General features: G+C 31.7%; 1 pseudogene; it reads right to left on the bottom strand.

Annotated features, from left to right (window-relative positions):
- The window catches only part of LOC107472885 (pleiotropic drug resistance protein 1-like), an 18,072-nt pseudogene extending 11,038 nt beyond the window's left edge, over nt 1-7,034 (bottom strand).
- Between the last annotated feature and the right edge of the window lie 15,181 nt (nt 7,035-22,215).

The following is a 22,215-nucleotide window of genomic DNA, read 5'->3' as shown; positions in this document are numbered from 1 at the left end:
TTAAATCAATTTAAAATTTAATTCATTATTTTTTGATTTAATTAATTTGTCTAACTTAATTTTAGCAAAAATAATATAATTTAAATAATTATATATATTAAATTTTAATTATTAAAAAATATCTAAAAAAAGATATTTTATGAGTCTTTATGAAAAATCCCCAATTAATAATGCCTACTTTGTTGATAGTTTTTTACCTACAAACATTTGGATCATATCCAATGACATAATATGTGAGAATTATCCAATCAGCAACTTCCAAAAGTGAAAGCGGGATCTTAAGGATCCAATTAGGTATAGCACATGCCCATGGAGGGTAGAATAGATTATCCCGTTGCTTGTAGTACACAGGAAGCTTTGCAATGGTCATTGAAATCTCAGCCATTCCATTGAACATAATCATTACTACTGACAAAAATAGAGCACCGGAATAAACAATTCCATCATAAACTGATTCTCGATGCATCTTAGTTCGTAGGAAAAGTGTCATTTCAATTATGGCAACGAGAGTAAGCTGCCAAAAAAAAAGAAGAAAGAGTTAACATGAATGCCAAATAATCATATATACAATCAAAACTTAAATAAGTTTTAGTTATATAAAATTAGTGAATTTTATTTTGGTCCTAATAAATTTTTTATTATTTTAATCCTTGTAATAAGTTAAATACTTATACGATAGATCAAATGCTAGTGTGCAACATATTCATTGCTATTATAATAAGATGAGACATATTACAATCTTTTGTTAAATTATATTTATGGTAACAAATTTATATAATGTTGTCAAAAGAATTTAATATTAGATGCACTGTTAGTGAAAAATAAAATTGCATATATATTTAATTACGTAATGTTATATTGACATCATTTAAAAAAACGAATATAACAACTATATAAAATATTTTATAAATCGCTAAAACAGCCACAAAACTAACATAGTGCAGCGATTTCACAAAACGCTGCTAAGCTATTTGCCACCTCTCTCATAGTGTATAGTAAAACCAAACATTTTAACATTTAAAAGAAGAAAAGAAAAGTGAAGTCCTAAGTATTGATTCATTCATATAAAGTAAATAGAAGTGATCACCTGGAATAACTTGAAGATGTAAACAAAAGAGTTCCTTTTCATAAGCAAATACTCTCTTGAAAAATTAGCCTTTAACAACTCCTTCTTGCTGATGCCATACTTGTTAGTTGTCAATGCGGCTGGGTGATTCAAAGACTTGTCAAATGGAGTTGCAAGCTCATCCCCCATTCTTCTACCCACGTGGAACGACTGAAACGCTTCCACGAATTCAGTAATGGTTATAAATCTGTAAGGTTGATCTTTGCGTGCCCAATATTGTTCTTGATCTTTTTTAGAAGTTACCTATAACAAATGATATATAACTTAGATATATAAAGACTTTTTGGTAATTGTTTCATAATTTAGAAATAATAGATAAAATTTTAAGATCTAATTTACTCAAAATAGACTAAATCTCTAGAGTAGTTATTGAGATTCACACTATATACTGATTTATTAGTCTTTGAGAAACCAATTGTATTATTAATATTGTCTCTAAAATTGATTTTCGGAGGATCCCGCTAGGGAGACAATGGACTATTTGTATAATGTGTACAATGGTTATTGAGTTATAAAATAAACATCTCCTATACTATCTAGAATATCCATTCAAGTACTAGGGATAATAAACATCTTCTAGAAAAATTAAACTGAGTTTGGGGTTCACCAAGGATCAAACTCTTGACCTTTCAGATCTAGCGCTCTAATACCATATCATAATACCGCTCATCCCAAAAGTTTCAGCTGATGGAAAAAGGTAACATTAATGATTATATCTCTAATACTCCATAAATCTTCATTGTGCACATTGTATAAATATTCCATTGGCTCCTCATACTTTTCTTTTCGGTTATTATAGGAGTCCTTCTACCTCTTTTCGACAGTGACTAAGCAAATTGAGTGAGGCAAAGCACTCCAATGCCATGCTAGATACTGGTAAAGCAAGGTAGTTTGTTTTCAGCGTCTAACGAAAGTAGAAGCAACACTATTTTATAAATGCGAAAACTGTTCTAGATGCCAACATATATCATTATTGGACATTGGACGTCAAAAACAAACAACATTATTTCACTAGTGTCCAGCGTAGTATTAGTGTACCAATTTATCACTCGGTTCGTTGAGGAGTTGACGAACCACTATAGTACCCATAAATCAATCTCAAGGACGATAATACTACAATGGAAACTTTAGAAATTAAATCGACGCAGCATTTTTTTATTATGAAAGATATGAATGTCAAATATTGGGCTAATTATTCGATAAAAGTAACCAAAATAGATAATTCATTTGACTTACCTCTTGAAGGAAATCAGCAACAGCTTTTCTCTCAGGATATTTAAAACCCACGTACTAAAAAAAATCAAGAACATGTTCACGGGGTCCTTGGTAGACAATTTCACCATCAGAGATTAAAACAATGTCATCGAAAAGTTCGTAAGTCTCTGGTGCCGGTTGTAGCAAAGAGATCAACGCAGTTCCGTTAAGAATGTGAACATACTGTTTTAAAGAGTTCACAATCTGAAAAGTTGTGGAACTATCCAAACCAGTTGAGATTTCATCCATGAACAGAGCATTTGTTGGTCCAACTAGCATTTCTCCCGTTGTAACTCGTTTTCGTTGTCCTCCCGATATACCGCGCAACATCTCGTTCCCTACAATTGTATCGGCACAAATATCCAAACCCAAAATCTGCATTCATAACCTTGTAGTTAACACTTTGTAGTATTGAATTGTAAAAATAATTGGTAACTAAAAATAACCAGAATGTGACCCATGCTATGCGCGGAGAGATTATTTAATTATATTATATAGTGTATTTTAATGAGTGTTATATTATTTAGAGATTGATTAGATAATATATAAGTATATATAATTCTATATAATTATTTAATTAAAAATAATAAAATTAAAATATAGTTTATTAGTTTAAGAAATTAAATTCATTTATTTTTAAAAAAGGCACGAGTCTTTTATATTAGAGTTGTATAAAATTATATTTTTATTTGTTATTTTTATTTAATATAAATTAAAATATAGTTTATTAGTTTAAAAATTTGAATTTATTTATTTTTAAAAATGACATAGACCTTTTATATTAGAGTTGTACAAAATTTAAACTTATTTTGGTTTAGAAAAATAAGTGAGAATAAAAAAATACCAAAAATAAAATATAAAATTCTGAATTAATTTTATAATCATGATATATTCGAATGTACTTAGTAAGAAAATATGTTAAATTTAAACTTACTTAAAAGAGTAAGATAGATATACTATTAGCATACATAAATTGTAGAATTTTAATATTTAAAACTGAAATTTTTATAATTATTATTATGACACTTTTAATTTATTGCGTATTTATTGTATTTAATTAGTATCTTATGTTTTAATGAAAATAATAAATAAGAGTTTTTTCTTTTAATTTTTCTAAAAATATTTTGCTAAAAGATAATCGGTTGATTTCTAAATTTTGTCAAATCATCAAAATTGTTGATGTGGCATCGTTAGAAGAGAAACACATAACTTAAACTTATTCTATAAGAAGTTGGTATCAACTTTTATATAATAAAAATAGATTAACAAAAAATAATCACATTAATTATTGTAATAATTAATAAATGATAAATAAGACCGATTCTGATTTTTTTTAAATCTCTAATATTACTAAATTGTTAAAAAACACAAGTGTCAAAAATACATTATTTGTTATACACAACGGGATTGAAAACTTTATTTATATTTTTATTTTCAATTTTTTAGATTTTATTAAGATAAAAAAGGTAAAAAAATAAAATAAAATATTATTTACTTTTATTTTAGAATAGTAAAACAAAAACAATTTCACAAACAAACCAATCATCAATTTTTTTTAACTTTTCCTTCACAAAATTCTTTAATAAAAAGCGTGAAAAATGGAAATATAGAACCAGAGAAACACTTATTTCTAGTGTTATTATTTATTACCTTTAGTACATAATCTGTTACCAAGCTTGCCTCGTGTCCTCCGGTTGCAGTTGCCTAGTTTATTAGAAGAACCAAATGCCAAGTATATGTTATATCCATTAATTTCATATAAAAATTTCTTTTTATGTAATAGATTCTTTCTTACCTTCATGTAAACATCAATATCACTAATTGTCTTCCGACAAATACAAAGATATTGAGAAATAAAAAATATATTTCGAGAATGACATAAAAAAAGAAAAAAATAAAATGTTTTTATTTTGAAATTAAATTTATCCTTTTTTTATCCTAAAAGTTGGAGATAATAAAATAAAAATAAAGACATATTTTTTAATTTTATTTTCGTTTTTATTTCTGTATTTTCTATTATTGCAAGACACTTAGTAAACACAAGTAGTTAAAGAATTAGTAGATACTTCAATGAAGATTTTATAACGTGAATTTTTTTTTTTTTAACTTTTGGATGATGAATTGTAAAATTAGATTTTATATATTATAAAAGTGTTATTTTTATTTAAAATGTGACTAAATAAATAAATTACACTTTTATATAAAACATCTTTATAAAAAAATGTTTTTGGTATTTTTTTGAGTAGCTCCCTAAAAAATTAATGTGATGAAGAAACAAACAACGGGTTACAAATTAAAATTAACTAACCATAACGGGATCCAACTCCTTGGCACCTTGCTGAGAAAGTCAACGTTTCTCTAACAGTCATTTCTCCAATATGAACATCATGTTGACTAATATATGCAGCAGTTCTTTGAGGTACAAACTCATTCATTTCATGCCCATTATAACTCACTTTTCCAGATACCTTTAGACCAAATTTAATAATAGGCATCCAAAATTAGATGGGAAAAAATTAATCAAAATATTACTTTTCTTGTAACATGTGTAACTAAACCCTTTATAAAGGGTTTTGGTTTTGGAGCATTAGTGCTTAATAAAGAATTTAGTGCATACAATTACTAGGAAATTAAACCATGAATTGATTTCGACTATGTTATGTATACATTAAAATCAATCATTAAAGATATCACTAATATAAAATATATGTTAAAATATAAATATACATTAAAAATAAATTAAGTCACATATGTATTTATATATAAATACATTGATAATTAATTTTAATGACTAATTTTAGTATAGTATATAAATAGAATTTTTAAATTAATTTAAATAATTCAATTTATTTACTAGAAACAACAACTACTTCTTGTCCAATTAGTTGGGACTACATGAAACCAACAATATTCATCTGAATTTATTAATCCCTTCTAAATAAATTAAATTTCTTAAAACTGAACATATATATATAGTACTTCTCCAACTATTCAATGCATGTATTGAAGAATAAAATGATAAGATACGTCTGGTCCCTATTTTTATGTTTTGTTTTTATTTTAATATTTTCTATTTTTAAAAATTTATAAAAAAAAGTATAATTTTAATTTTTAAATTTTATTTTTTTATAAAATTTTAAATATATACATAAATACAAACTAAACACAATCTTAATTTTTACCTTGAGACTTGGGTCAAGTTTTCCTGATAAAGCTAGAAGTAGAGTGGTTTTTCCAGAACTTGGAAGACCAAGAAGTAATGTCATCCTACGAGGTTTAATTATTCCACTAACATTTTTGAGGATAGTCACTTGTTTCTTTTTGCTTGGGAGAATGTGGAAAAAAGTCAAAACATTCTACAACACACAAGTGATAATTATTAAAGATTAATGTGTGACTAATTTCTTGACATAAGAAACACTTAAGAAAATAATTAATTAAATAAAAAACACAACATTAATTAATCTTCCTAACAAGTCTTACCTCAACTAGATTAGTAGCAAAGTTTATGAAAGTAGGCATAGCTCTACTCCCCACATAAGCTTCAGCCTCAACATTTAGGTGCTCAAATCGAACTTCAATTGTTGGAATGTCAATTCCAACTCTAAAATAAATAACACATATAACAAGCAAACAAAAATAATTATGAAAAAAGAAAAGACGTGACAAAGGGAGAGAGGAAATAGTCAACAAAAAAAAAGGAGAAATAATAAAACATTATGAGATAATTACTTACTACATATGCAAATATCTTTTTATTTATCCATTCCATAATTTCTATTCCATGATAATCTATAATTCTTAGCATAAAAATCAGACCATATTCAGTATGAAGGTAAATGATAGAGAAAACTATAGATAAAGAAATAAGAAAAATTAACTAATAATTAAATATTTTTTTATTCTGATTAATATACATCTTTTTTGCATATTTTTTTATTTGTAATAATAAAAATTGTTGATAAAAGGTAAAAGAAGATAAAAATTTGTCTTTTAAATTATAAAAAAAAGTATAGAAAATATACAAAAAATTGTGCAAATATTATTTCTAATAAATTAAGAGTAAAAAATAAGAATCATGATGAAAGAAAATGCAAAGAGGAAAAATAAAACTAATTTACACCTCCCATGCAAATTAATTTAGAGGACCAAATTGAATACATACCCAAAAGGAATTTGCACTTAACTCTCTTTAGAATATTTCTATTATCCTTTCCAATTAGTGAAAACAGGGGAAATTGGAAAAATTGTATGCAATAGTTTCATGTCCTTAAAAGATTATTAGAACAAAAAAAAAAGTAGCGATTTTGCAAAATTACCTATCAATTCTTTCTCGGAGCTTCAACAAGAACTTATCATTATCCTCTTCAGCAACCTTGATCAATTTATCTAGAAGCTTCTGCCTATCTTGGAAACCAAGTTCAGTGATGTCAATCTCATTAGCCGCACCTCTAGATGTGGTTAATAACCCCTTTCTCAAACGATTATATGTCGGTAACTTCTCAAGTGAGGCCCATTTAAGAGCTTCTTCATCATCTTCATCATCTTCTTCTCTTTCATTAGAGAAAACCTCTCTGGCTGTTCTGTTTCTCCAAAGTGTTGAACTTCTTGTTCTTGAAGTATTGCTTGCTCTGTATATATCACTTCCTTGCATTGATTAATTACTATATTATTCAAAGACAACAAACAATAAAGCTTGAAACTTTAGCTAAAACCTACCAAAACCCAGACGGCTTTTTTCATTATTCAAGGCCTAAAGGGAATTAAAATCAATTACAAAGTGTGCTTTGCTAAAAGAATGAGAACATTGATAGGTGTCTAGATTGAAGGTTTGATGAGAAACACTCCAATAATGTTATATTATAAACAAAGCTAAAAAAGTGTTAACTAACTGATGATGATCACTCTAACGTGTAATTGCATGACTTATTAATTTTTATGTTTCCAGTTACATGACGGTTGAGAAGAAAACAATTCAATTGTTGCCTAATTACTGTGTTGTGAGACCAATTTGGGATAATTAGTCGGTAAAAATGAATGTGAGTTAAATAGAAGAGCTTATGAAATGGGTCATGTGAATTCTAAAGAATATTAAGAGTGCTTTTTAATTTTGATATTGAGTTTATAGTGGTGTTTTTTTCCGTAATGTTAAGAAGATAAAAAAAAGTCAGAATTTGTCTTATTTAATATTTATTAATTGTTACAATAATTAATAAATACTAAATAAGGCAAGTTCTAGCTAATTTTGACTAAATTTTTTTTGTTGCTAAATATTTTCGATTTTTTTATAAAGAAATTACAAATCTAACCGTTTAATATGTGAAGTTTAATTGTTTTAAAATTTTTAAAACACAAAATTAATCCTCTAGTTTGTAAATTTATATAAATCTAATTCTCTGATTTATGAAGTTTAATTTTTTAAAAGTTTTTAAAACACAAAACCGACCTTCCAGTTTATGAACTTACACAAATCTAACTCTTCGACTCTAATTTATGATTACTTCTATACTAAATTAAAACACACTATTTTTTTATAACAAAAAATAATACAATAATAATTTTCATATATATAAAAAAAAACATCAGCCAATTATGAGACCTTTGGGCTAAGGTTTGACGAGAGAATTGCAATTGCGAAAGAAACCCAACTATTTGTGTCAGCAGGGGACCTCAGTCACAGTCTTTCTTACCTGGCAAGAAATTGAAATTAAGAATTAGCCGATTTTTCACCAGAAGTTCAACATCTTAATTCTATATTTTTAACTGCAAAATAGAACGGTTTGAGACTTTTGAGTAGAATTTAAATTCTATATCTAAATTTGTACTTCTTTATTACTGTTTGTGAGATATTCCCTAAATTAATATTTTAACAAATTCTTCTACATGTTAGACTAAAAATATTTAGAATCAACTATGTTAATAGTTACCAAAAAAATACAGTTGCCTTTTATGTTTCTTTCGTTTTTTTTTTTTTTGCTAATAGTAAATAAAATCAAAAAAAGTATAGAAAGTTAATTTTTAAATAATTGATATTAGTTAATGTTTTATTACAAATTTATTTTTTTATTTTAATATTTGTAGAATTTAAGATTTAGGATTAGAATTTAATATTTAAAATAAAAATAAAAAATAAAAAGTCTTAGGGAACATATTTTAGTAATTTTGGCAGTAATTGACTAATATAAATACTAAATTATTTTAAACAAATAAATTTTATTGATTTATGTATCTAAATTTTAATAAATAAAAATACAAATCATATTGATTTATATGTACAAATTTTAATAAATATAAATATAAATTATATATTTTATGTATATAAATTTTTATAAATATGATACAAATTATTAGATACTAAATTTTAATTTAAAATAATAATATTTATTGGTGATATAACATTTTCGATTTTTCCTAAAAACTATATGCAGCACTAATAATTTTCGTTGACATGGCAATATCCTATATACAATCTGCAAGAAATAAACATTTTCCGTGTTAGAATAAACTTGTTAGAATAAACTTCCCGCTTGCTTTTGCAGATCATCAAAATAAAATGACTGCTTTGTTTTTGCTGAAACCATAAGTATTTGAGACTTGAGGGTTTACATGTTTGATTTAAATGGAAAATATAAAAGCAATATACATCGCACCATTGTGAACAAGAACGCCACCAGGATTACTATTGGTAATACGGCACATGGGCCGCCGCTCGATGCCGTCATTGGCCCTGCGACTGAGCTGATTGGGGAGGACAGTCCTCCTGCTTACACAACTAGAAATTGGCTTAATACAGATAGATTTACAGACAGATTTAGTCTATATTATAGACGGATTTTTGGTTACCGACGAAATTACCGACAGATTTTGTCATTCTATAAAAGTCTCGACGGATTTTTTCTGTAGAAAAATTACCGACGGATTTTTACTAGTTACTGACAGATTTTCCCTCTGTAAATTCTCTATCTATTTCCCCGAAGCCGACGAACTTTCCGACGGATTTTCCGTCAGCTGTAATTACAGACGGATTTTCCGTCTATAATTACAGACAATTTTTTTGACGAATTTTTCGACAGATTTTTCGTCTGTAATTTGAACCTTGGAAAATCATCTCACACTCTGATTACAGACAGAAAATCCGTCTGTAAATCCGTCAGTAAGCTAAAATAGAATTTAATAAACTTGTTTTCATACAAAATAAATATAAATTTAATACAAATTTTTATCTAATTTGTATTCGAATATTTATAATATTACAAAAAATAAACAAATTCATCATATTATAAAACTAAGAGAAAATTATTATAAACAAGCAAGTCAATATAATTCAAAACATAAACAAAGTGTATTATCAACTATAATCCTCAGTATATTGTTCAACCATACTAAATTTTACACAATTTTACATATATTGCAGAAAGATTAACTGAATTCTTTCTTAAAAAATGGACATGAATCAGCATCCATCAGCCATATATGCATGAATTCTTCTTGAACTTGATAGGTTTGATTCAGAAGAGTTGATCACTAAAGGGAAAGTAATTTTCTTATGGTGCTTTGTTCTTACTAGTTTTCCCACTAGCTATAACATCAAGGCCAACATATTCATACCGGGTCCATCATTGTTTCAACGAGGGCTGAACTGTTGATTATTACTACACCGGTTTCTCTCGAAGCTTCAATTATACATATCCTGGAGATGTTGGAGAAATAAAAGAAGACATTCTTGCATAATCTTCTTGCGTTTGAATTAGAAAAAAATAGATTCAATTACCCATTTATGCAAATTGTGTAACACCCTACCACACAGAGCCTTACGCTTAAGTTGTAAAGCAGAGGTGGCAAGGTATTACGACCTCTAAAAGAAAAGGATATGTACATAGATATAGTTCGATGAAATCATATCTAGGAGCCTTGAAGGATAAGCTAATCAAAAACGATTAACATGAAATCGTGTCACACTCGCATGGATATTTGTAAAACGGACAGGAAAAATCAAAAGGGAGCTGAAAACATATATACATATCAGGGTTCCAAAACTTAGATAGCAAGCTCCAGACTCAACCTGCGAAGCTAAGGCTGGCCAGAGTATATGATTATATATATATACAACCCAAAATAAAACTCAAACCACAAAATAAACCCCTGTATCTCCAAGTCGACCTCTAGGAGGGGCAAAACACAAAATGTACATGTGGAGATTCTATAAACATGTATACATAGCCCAAAATAAAGATATGACAATCTAAAAGGCAGTTCTTCGCTTGAAAGGAGGATATCCAGACGCTCAACGGGATGTCTCTCGACTTGCATCTGAAAAACAACAACATAGTATGGGATGAGAACCGGAGGTTCTCAATATGGTAAAGGTGCCCGCATAGTTAATATAAAAGGTCTCGGGAAAGCCAGAGGCATTCCTAGAACTTCGACACTCAGATTTCCGCTTAAGAATTCAACTAAACCAGAAATTTGGTAAGTTGTCTAAGGTATTCTAATTCGGAATCTAACTTTAACCTAATAATTCACGTTCTGTCTCCTCTATTCCTCTGAATCATTGGTGGAACAATCCTCTCTCCTCACACCTTCGCCAAGAAGAATTTCTCAGAAAACATACACATATAGTTCAAGCAAGAAAAGCACAGGTAGAGAAGCATTTACAGCAGGTAGAACAAGTAGCGGATAAGCAGAATTAAACAGTTAAGAAAACCAAAACAATGCACACTCAAGCAAACAAATAAATGCATATGATGTATGCCTGTCCTATGGCTGATGAGTCTCATCTGTCGGTTATACAGCCAACCCGACAAGTCCTGGTAGTTAACCATTGGACAGTCCCTCTGTGCGCGTATCCCCAAGCTCAATAATATTCCATAGAGTTAAACTCCAAGCTCAAATATAATATTCCATGGAGTCATACTCCAAGCTCAATAATATAGTATTCCATGGAATTAAACTCCAAACTCAATAATATAGTATTCCATGGAGACGAACTCAAAGCTCAAATATATATATATATATATATATATATATATGGGGGAATCCGGGGAGTTAAAGTGCCCGGTCACATCTTGCGACAGAGGGTCAACAACTAATCTCAAATACACAAGCCATATAATAATCTCTTTCTTTTAAAATAACACCTCAAATCAAAACTCCAATTCTTATAGAAACTTTGGTAATATCTCCTCTAAAACTCGAATTTCTGCCACCCTTCAATGGTCCCAACTATCAAATCAAACACCTCTCAGTCCTTCAAATCATTTCCAGTAACAAATTATTTCAAAAATCAAACAAATACCAATATTAAGTCTTTTTCCAAACCGACCAACTTCAACAGCAAATTATTAACACAACTAAACCTCACATTTTATACCATATACACAATCCATCAATTATACATTCAGTTCATTCCTATCTTAAGGTCTTTTAGCCTAAGTTTTCATGTGACATTAAATATTAACTACGAGAAACCAAAACCATACCTTCGTACGGAATCAAAATATTCAAAGTTTTAGAGAAGCTTTCTGACTGAGCTATCGAAGAAGAAAATGTCCAGAATCGTCTATACCTCCTAAAACTCCCGTTGGCCAAACCCACATTATATTTTTCGTATTAAATTTGTTATTCAAATCCAACATTAATATTCAATAAGGTGGTTTCTAGCTAATTTTGAGTTATCTCAAACTTAAGATTGCTTACCATCTATCACTTGTCTCAATTCCATTAGTTAGTTTATGCTTGGTCATTTACTTTAGCTTTAACCATTTTTGTAGCCAAAGTTAGTTTTAGCCAAGCACATAACCACGATAAACCATATTGTTAGATCCACAACAAACCTTATTTTGTGTGTTGGCTCATTTACTTGACTAACTTATACAAGTCAGAGTGTGCTTAAATAAGTTGGCAATAACATGTGATTGCATAACCTATAAGTAATTTTTTATTTTCAATAAAACTATACTCATATTAACTGGCCTGGTAGATATATGTGTTAAAACTTAAAGCTAATAAGGTTAAATGTTAAATTGATCATTATTGCTGTTAGACTCAATGAATGCAAAATATGAAAATGCACATGAATGGGATGAAAGGTGAATGAAAAATAGGAATTAAGCAAAATTCAGCAACCACCAGTAGTTACAATGACACTACCGCCAGCTTCGAGTCCTGAGAGAATGACTCCATTACACATTTTGGTAATTCTCTATGCTCTCTCTCTCCTTATTCATTACCTTTTATTCCTTTGAGATCCTAACTAATTGCCTATATGGATTAACTATCATACTCTTTCTCTATTAGTTCATATGGTAATTCTTTATCCACGATGGGGCTCTTCTTTCTCTCTTACTTGTTGGGCCTTTCTCAGTTGCTAGCCTATCTACTGCTTCAACATTCTTTTCTGGTTCCTCAATTGGGCTGTTGTTGTTTTGAGTTTGCTGCTTGGGTTCCTTGTTAGGCGTATCAACTACACCCTCCCTAAGAACAACCTTATCCTCAAGGTTGAGTTCCAGAAACAACTTCAGTAACTCATCCCAATCCACCCATGAGGTCTCAACAAATTGAAATTCATAGAATAATAGAAGAGTAATAATATTAATTAAAATCGATAGTAATAGTAGAGTAATAGTATTAATCCATAGAATAAATAGAGCTCCTAACTTTAACAGTGGATGTTTAGTTGCTCATGGTTCAGAGAGAAAACTAGGATTTAGAAAGACTGTAAAGTGCGTAATGAGGTGCGTAAAGGAGAAGAGAGCCCAAAGGGCTAAACCTTTTTCCTTTTATATCTAATCCTAATTAATGTAAAATATATTTTTTAAAACTAAATAATATATTTTTCTATTTGTAAATAAAATAAAAGTTTTAATCAAAATAAAAATAAAATCTTCGAATGAAAAGCTTGGAGAACGAATGGGACCACTGGATTCCTCAAGGTTGGCGCCTAACTTGGAAAATTCCAAGTTAGGCGCCACCAAGGCCGTGATTTCAGAAGAAAAAATGTATACTATTATATATCGTTAGAAATCTCTAAAAGTTAGCTTTCCAATGCATCTAAAACCGTGTCAGTTGAACCTCTATAGCTCAAGTTATGTTTGTTGGAATGCAAAGAGATCAGGGTTGATAGCCTCATCCACTTTCTTCCTTTTCTTCTACACAAACTCTGTAAAATCCATCCGAATGCTACCTGAAATAACCCAAATATGCACACAACTCAAAGTAGTATTCATAGTGGCTAAAAAGTATTTAAATCTTGATTAAACTTAACAAATTTGAATGCAAATTCACTAGAAAAAGATAGGAAAGATGCTCACGCATCACTACACTCTTGGGTTATAGCGCCCGCACGCACTATTAGAAAGCTATTTATTACAAACAGATATTTCCGACATATTTTATTCCACGGAAATATCGACAAATTTTACGAGGGAATTTTTTTCAGAAACAAAAGAAAATGAATGAACATGAATTACAGACAGAAAAAAGAATATTTCAATAATTCTGTAAGAAAAATTAGTTTTTTTTTCGTGGAAAATAGTTACCGGTGGAAAATTCGTCTATATTTAAATGAACAAAAAAACTATATTTTATTAAATTATTATAGACAGAAAATTTGTCGGTAATTTAAAATATTCTGTCAAAAAATATTGAGTAAAACCTAATCCCAGAGAGCTCGATTCACATTCCACACGTTAAAACACGAGCTTCTTCCTCCCTCCGTTGCACGAGCTCCTTCTTCTCTCCGTGGCACGAGCTTCCGCTGCCGCCGCCGTTCGCGTCACATCTCCTCACTGCTAAATGCTAATGAAAAATCGCACACTCTCTTTCTTTCTTTAGTACCTTTCTTTACACCGTTTCAGTAACATCCAATTCGAATCAATTCAACAATGGCCGCTGTGGGTTCACCTTCCTCCAGAAACCAAACGCTGTTCTCCTCGAGCTCCTTTTCCTACCTCGTTGCTTCATACACCTCCACCAATTTCGCTCTCGAAGCTTTCCCCTCGTCCTTACACGCTTCTCCTCCTCCTTTAGTGTTTTCTTCCACCTCTTTGCCACCGTGTCCAACATTGTCATCCGTGAGATTCTCCTCGGAGCAACCACTAGGTTCCCCCGGGCAACACTCCACGGCGAGATAGAGGTATACTCTAATTTTATGATTCTGTTGCTTAGGGCTCAATTTTTCTGTGCCAATTTTAGGGTTATCAATTTTTCTTCTCAGTTTCTATCTTCTCAAAACAATTTCTGTTCAATTCTAATAAAATTGTTGTCCTGTTTTGCACATGTAAATTGGCAATTAGGTGATTGGTGTCTCGCCCTCATCAGCATATTCATCATAAATTTTCATGGAGAAAGACATGTCAAAATTAGAACTTAATGATTTTGTTTACATTTTTGTTATTACTATTCTCTTCTTATTTTTATGTTAACAGTTAACTATAAGTATAGCAATTCCAAGAACGTAACTTGTGGTGTGCAGAGTTCATCGGCGCCTTGGAAGCATACTTTAGAGGGTTAGTTGACTGTAATTCAGTGTTTCTTTTTTTTTAATTTATTCTATGAGTTTGGCTTTATAAGATTGAGTCGCCGTGATTGAGTCGACATAGCATGGCATTTCCCCACCGCAACTGTCACCGGAAGGTGCAGAGACAAGGTACATTTATATACTTGTGTTGTTTGTTGATGGTTTTTGATATTCTATTTTCAGGTTTATAGCTTTATGAAATTGGCACAACTTTTCCCCAACTTGCTTTATTTGCCGGTTGATTATTACTCCTGCTTCCTTGTCTCTGTCTTTATTATTGTTTTGGGTTTTAATTTTTATTCCCTCAATCTGTTTGATGAAATGTCACATTTATGCTTCCAAATAACGATGGGTCTGGTATGGTGAGTGATAGAATGCAGTCATGTTTTTCCCTTCCTTTTGATACTTTGCGTATATCTAGCTCAGTGAGTATTATTCTGACTTTTTTATCTTGAAATTGCTAGTCAAAACAATGATTTTCTAGTTTAGTCAAAACATTGATGTTCTTTTCTTTACTTTACTCAAATTGGTTAGAAGACTCAATTTGATCTCAAACTTGTTTAAATGACCTGCTAAGTCACTAGCAAATGTTGAAATCTTTCAGGATTGAACCTTGATGGTGAAATGTCTCCAGTAATAGGGTACCTGAAGAGCTTGGTCACCATGTACTTTCTTTACACTTTGAACTACCAAAATTACTTTTGAAAGATTACGTTGCAAATAGAAGTGTTCATCAAAGAATTAAATTTAGTTATAGTTGTTTGTGGCATTTTGTGCTTTTTGTTTGTCCTTGCTTGGTATAGTGACCTCAAAGAAAACAGATTTTCAGGGCAGGTACTAGACGAGATTGGTCATTATTCATCTTTACAAAGCTTGTATGTCTTCAAACTCACTCAGAAGAAAGTGAATTCATGAATCCAATTCATAATCTAAGAACAGCTAAATAACCTGGAACTTGGAATTCTTTTTTTATGCATGTTCAGGGACCTCTCATTCAATGATCTCAGAGGAGATATACCATTTTCTATTACAAGGTTAGTTTTAACATCAAATTAATGAAACTCTTTGGTGCACAAAATTGGCTCCGCAGAATTCGCACAGATAGACTGGCAAGTATACCGGGTCGTCTAAGTAATACCTGAGGTGAGTCAAGGTCAATCCCATGAGGATTGTTGGTTTGAGCAAGCAGTAGACACCTTGCAGATCTTAGTTAGGCGGATAGAAAATTATAAGTTGTCACGGAAAAAGCATAAAACAAAATAATTAAATAAAACGTTACTAACGAGACGAGAATTCAATGGTAATAGAATGGTTGAGGCTTCGGAGATGCTTTGTCTTTTCGGATTAACTTTTCTTACTATCTTCTTCAATAACCTTCTAATTCCTTCAATGGCAGCCATAAGTGATTAAAACATGTCCTCTCATCAAGTTAACCTCCTCTACTGCAGTAATCTACCATGTTGAGATGACTCATGTCCTCTCATCAAGCCACCTCTAGGTTTCTTACTGTAGCAGAAGATGAAGTTCTAAGCAGTCCACTCCCCTTCATGATCCTACTCAAGGTGCCAAAAAAAAGGCAGATCTTCCGGATCAGAAAGTTCTGCTTCTCTGACTATAGCCTTAACGCCACAGAGACCTCACACAACCATAGTCAACGGGATTTCATGTCACATATCCAAAGTTGCTCAGATGCTCTATTAGAATCTGCAATACAATCTCTAACTTTAGTTCAACGCTATTCGGGTCAGGAATCGCATGGAACCCATGTAGAACAAGGGTGATTGTCACAGGTCACCTTCAATTCATAAGATGAATAACGAGGTTGCATAAAAGAACAGAATCAGACATATTGAATGAAAACACTAATATTATTGATCCATGAAACTCAGCAGAGCTCCTAACCTTAACTTTAGGAGGTTAGTAACTCATACTGATAGAAAAATACAATGAAAGGTTCAAATGCGCAAGAGTCCTCTAACAAGGGTGAACTCTTGTCTATATATACTAATCTAATGAGTAAGAATTACAGAAATAAGATAAACTAAGTTGATAGTGTAAAAATCCACTTCTGGGGCCCACTTGGTAAGTGTTTGGGTTGAGCTTGAGTGTCTTCCACGTGCTAGTGTCCCTTAGGGGCGTTGAACGCTGGCTAGGGACGCCCTTTTGGGCGTTGAACTCCAATTTCTCCCCTGTGGGCACTGGATGCCAGGAATGGAGCTGGTGGCTAGCGTTGAACGCCAGTTTTGGACCTTTATTTCCAAATCAAAGTATAAACTATTATATATTTCTGGAAATTCCTAGATGTTAGCTTTCCATAGCCATTGAGAGTGCGCCATTTGGACTTCTGTAGCTCTAGAAAAGCTCCTTCGAGTGCAAGGAGGTCAGATCCTGACAACATCTGCAGTCCTTTCTCTGCTTCTGAATCAGACTTCTGCTCAAACTCCTCAATGTCAGCCAGAAAATACCTGAAATTACCATAAAACACACAAACTCAAAGTAGAATAAAAAAATGTGAATTTTTCACTAAAACCTATGAAAACATAACAAAAACTATATGAAAACAATGCCAAAAAACGTATAAAATATCCGTTCATCACTTTTTCTTTTCTGCTTAATGCTATAGCCATATGCCTCGTATGCTGTTTTCAATTTTGATGTGCAAATTCAATTGTGATTTCGTTGTAATTTCTATCTTTTCTTGTTCACATACTTACCATACACTATCTATTAGATGAATGCGTATAACTTGAATCCCTAAAGAGCACTCTTATTATCTGTTGTGGTTGTCAGGCTTGTGTGTTGATGTTTTGACATTATTGTAGTTTGTGCCTAATGTCCATAGGAAATAGATGAGCTTTGTGATCAGTGGGTTCCAGAACCACTGATTCTTTCTCTTAACAAAGAGTTGCTCTATGAACCACCAGCGCTAGAGAGGTGATTATTTTTCCTTCAGGGTAACTTATGTTCCTTCTTGACCATGTTACATAGGTATAATTTACTGTTGAAAAAATTATTCTTGTGTTTAATATAATAGCTTGGATTGTCTACAGGACAGGTAATTGTTTTATATGGCTCAATTAGTTGTACGAGAAGCAATGAGATTGCCCAAAATCTGAACCACAGAACATATAAATGTCAAGATGGTCTAATTTTTCATAAAACTTAAGCTGCTGAGCCACATACCATAGTTAATGGTAAAGAAGTTGTCAATTTCACTTTAGCAAACTATCTTGGCTTGATAGGTCATAAAAAGTTGTTGGTAATGAAATGATGCTCATAATAGTGATAAATTTCTCTTTTTGACACTAATTTGATGCTATCAATTTATAACAACTTTTTCTTTTCAGGAATCGTGTACAAATTCTTTAGATAAATATGGTGTAGGTTCTTTAGAATTTATATACAATTTGAAATTTAAATAACATTACAATCGTTAGTTGGTTTTCAAAGATGTGGGTGAAACACTGAATATATCCTTGACTATCATTGTTTTCTCTTTTGACTAATTTATTAATTAATATTAGTGAAGAAGCTAATAATTTTATAGATTTAGTACTAAATAAATTTTTTTGTATTCTCTAGTTTCTACATGTATGTACAGTGGAAACACTTATATTTACATGAATAATGAATAAGACAAAAAAATTATAGTTCAGAATAGGAAAGATTACCTGTCAAAGTTTCAAAACTAGCCAAGAGCTCTGAAATTTTGTCCTAAGACACAAACTTTGTATATTTGTTGTCTTTCTAAAATGTGAAGATAAAAGTAACAAATTTTTTATCTTTATCTTTAAATTTTATGTTATGACTCTAATATCAAATGCAATTGTCTTTCTATATATTTTTACTTTTTTATTTTAAAGTATCTATTACTTAAATAATGGTTTACTACTTTTAAAATTAAGGTAGTATGTGTCATTATTATTTTTCTTTTTTGGTAGAGTTAAGCTACACTCTCACAAGTGTTATGTTGATAAATATACCAAGCATATCAAAGCTACAATGGCATCCATTTACCATTACTTCAAGGACTCATTTATACTTCTAAAGAACATTAAAAAAAATGTTGAGTACCGTTAGATTTATTGATAGAATAATGAATATAATTCGCCAGTAATAAACTAACTATTGGCAAATTTATCATAAGAAACAATCTAATGGTATATATAACCTCTCCAGTAATCAATCACCGTCAGATTGGCGGATTTTCAATTTGACGGTAATTCACAGCAGATTTTATGGCGAATTCCTTGCCCAAAAACTATTTGATTATTGGCGAAAAATTTTTGCTGGTAATTTTGGCACCACATTATTTTGTTTTCCGCCTAATTATCGTTGGATTTTTTTACTGGTATCTTTACTTTTTTATTTTTTTATTTTTTAAACACAATTAGTAGTCAAATTATATTTTTTATTTTTCTAAAATTTAGTTTTACAGTAGTCAAATTCTAAATAATAGAAACCAAATTATGATTTTATTAAATATCAAGTGTACAAATAAAATAAAAAGTCAAGTAAATAAAATACAAACAAATAGTCTAGAACAAAACCCTAATCACTACAAATCCTCATAGTTGTCGTCATTGTCATCCCCCTGGTCTTGCTGAGGCGGCGGACTAGGCGGTGATGTCAGTGCCCTTCTAGTAGCGCCGCTGCCACCAGCAGTGCCGCTGCTACTAACGTGCATCTACTCCTAGTACACCGTCATCTGTTGCTCCATCCGTTAAAGTCACTCCAGCTCCTGTCTAAGCTCCAGCTTGAGGGAATCAGTGTCTAACACATGTAAGAGGATCTCGTTATACCTCTCCTTAAACTGCTACAGCTACTGAGTCTGTTGGTGAAGGCTCTGGGTGAGATTCGGCACCAGCTTCCTCAAATCGATGATGTCCTCGGGATCAACAGCGCGGATAGTGGCAGAGGCAGATGAAGCGCTCAATGTGGAGGTGTGGAGGTTGTTGGCGAATAACGATCTCATATCGTAAACACGATTCTTATACGACTCAGATGCGGTCTCATGGCAAACAGTGTAAGGATTAATGATTGAATTAGCTGAGTTGTTATCGCCCTCTCCAGTATGCTGAGTTTGCTAGGTTGCGGCCTCAAATCTCTGCATGTAGAACTCCTGTGTAACACATGTTATGATTAGGAAGACAGTTAATTGAAAATTCTACATCAAATTATGTTTACTCACATAATGATCCATAGACCGCTGATCATCAAATCTCTCCTTGTTCTCCTTCAAGGTGTGAGTATACTTGAAGGTCTCCACCATCATCACATTATGATCCAACGACGTAGACTACACATGTTGAAACAATATGTTAAATCAAGTAATAATGACATTAAATGTCAAAGACAAAACGAACTTAATAACAAAATGAAACAAGTTATATGCCAGCCTGGACTTTGTCTTCATGAAAGTCACTGATCTGTCGGTATACTTGGGCGACCTGGCCGATGCTCTGTTAGCTCTGTTTTTGAGACGGCGATGTCTGAACCTCACATCAGTCTCTCAATGGATGTGCAGAGTCTTCTTAATATCCGGGCAAAGCCAAATAGTGAGGTGGTCGTGCCTCTCACGTACATACTCCATCATCCGCTGAAGCTGCCTAGCCATCCGATAGTCGAAGATCTTCCTGATCATGACATCGTGAGTCTTGTCCTGTATAAATTTCTCCTGTATAAATAACATTTAGCACTAGTTAATCAAAATTAAATACATAATTAAACAAAATAGAATATATAAACTAGCTAAGGTTTGCATATGTTGAGTTTTTACTGTCCACTTCTGAAATCATCGCTCTCTGGTCTCAGTAGGGATCTTCTTGTAGATCGGTCATATGTGATCGTACATCAGCTTGATGACATTGGTACACTCCTGTGTACATTTATTGTTATTTGGCGTAAACCTATCAATGAAAAACTTAAGATTAGCAAATACCTATATTGAATAAGAATATGAAAATAAATTGCATTTAAAAGACATTAAAATAGTACTCACGTCGTCAAACCATCAGGCCAAATCGTCATCTGTACAACAAATGCTAGTGGAAGGGCATTTGACTAGAATCTATGAGAGGATTCCAACACTGCGGTGTCTGTCACTAGAGGTGATATCATCGTCGAAGTAGTGGGTTGCTGAGATGGTGGAGGTGGTAGAGGAGTCCACTCTGATAAAACAGTCGGACGACTTCCTCGTGGCAGGGGTGGCGCAGCAGAAGGAGCCACATAGTTAGGGTTAGGGACCATGATGAACGGTTGATCCTGTACACTCATTGTCTGTGACATCTCAGGAGTAGTCAAAGAATAGGACAATGACTGAGAAATCGCAGGGGTATCAATAGACACCTTCCCTCTACCACGACCACGAGGCTGATTTGTAACACCTCTACTTGTCGTCATGTCTACAAAGAACATACCAGCAAATACATGTCACAAAAATAATATAATAGCAAAAATATATCTTAACCTACAACTCAAATCAAAAACACCTCAAGATAAAATATTAATGCTTGCAGAGAGTTTGAATTAGTTCAGATTTAAAAAGTCAAGTAGGAAGAGTTTTCTAAATCTAAACCGCCTCTAACAAAGTTAATTGAAATCAGTTCAGATTCAAAAATTACTTAACATAGTTGTAGAAGTACTGGAGAACCGATGACAAAAGCGGCAGTTTGATGGAAAGAGAAAGAGACACAGAGAGACGCAGAGAGAGAGACAGACGGCGAGAAAGGGCTACCGAAGATGATGTTAAGGCTATGTTTGGATGCACTACAAAGACAAAAGACAAAAGACAAAAGACAATATCACCTCCACTTGGGACATACGGGGATATGGGATGTGGAGACCATTTTAATTATTTTTTTCTTCTTTACCCCTAATATATTTTGCAAATACCAAAGCTTGTCCTTCCTTTATCAAAATCCTAGCTTCATCTTTTCCTTCATTCTACAACTGCGCAACCAACAAAGAAGAAGAGAAGCTCATCCAATCTGGTACCATTCCTTCTCCTCCTCTTCCTTTTCCTCATCTTTTTCTTCTTCCTCTTTCTTTTTCTCTTCCTCTTCCTCTTCCTCTTCTTTATTTCAAAAGGGTATATAATGTCTTTTGTTATGTATTTAGTTAACTGTATCTATCTTTCCAAACACAAAACAAAGACATTTGACAAATTTATGTCCACTGATTCCAAACATTATATAGAAGCATAAAAATATTAGAGATTGTCTCTGTCTCTCTATCTTTGTATCTTTGTCTCTGTATTTTTGTTATAGGTACAACATCCAAACATAGCCTAAGGGAGAGACGAGAAGGTTAGAGAGAG

Source organism: Arachis duranensis, chromosome 2 (assembly GCF_000817695.3).
Source record: "Arachis duranensis cultivar V14167 chromosome 2, aradu.V14167.gnm2.J7QH, whole genome shotgun sequence".
Classification (NCBI taxonomy): Eukaryota; Viridiplantae; Streptophyta; class Magnoliopsida; order Fabales; family Fabaceae; genus Arachis; species Arachis duranensis.
This window is presented reverse-complemented; position numbering and strand designations above follow the sequence as displayed.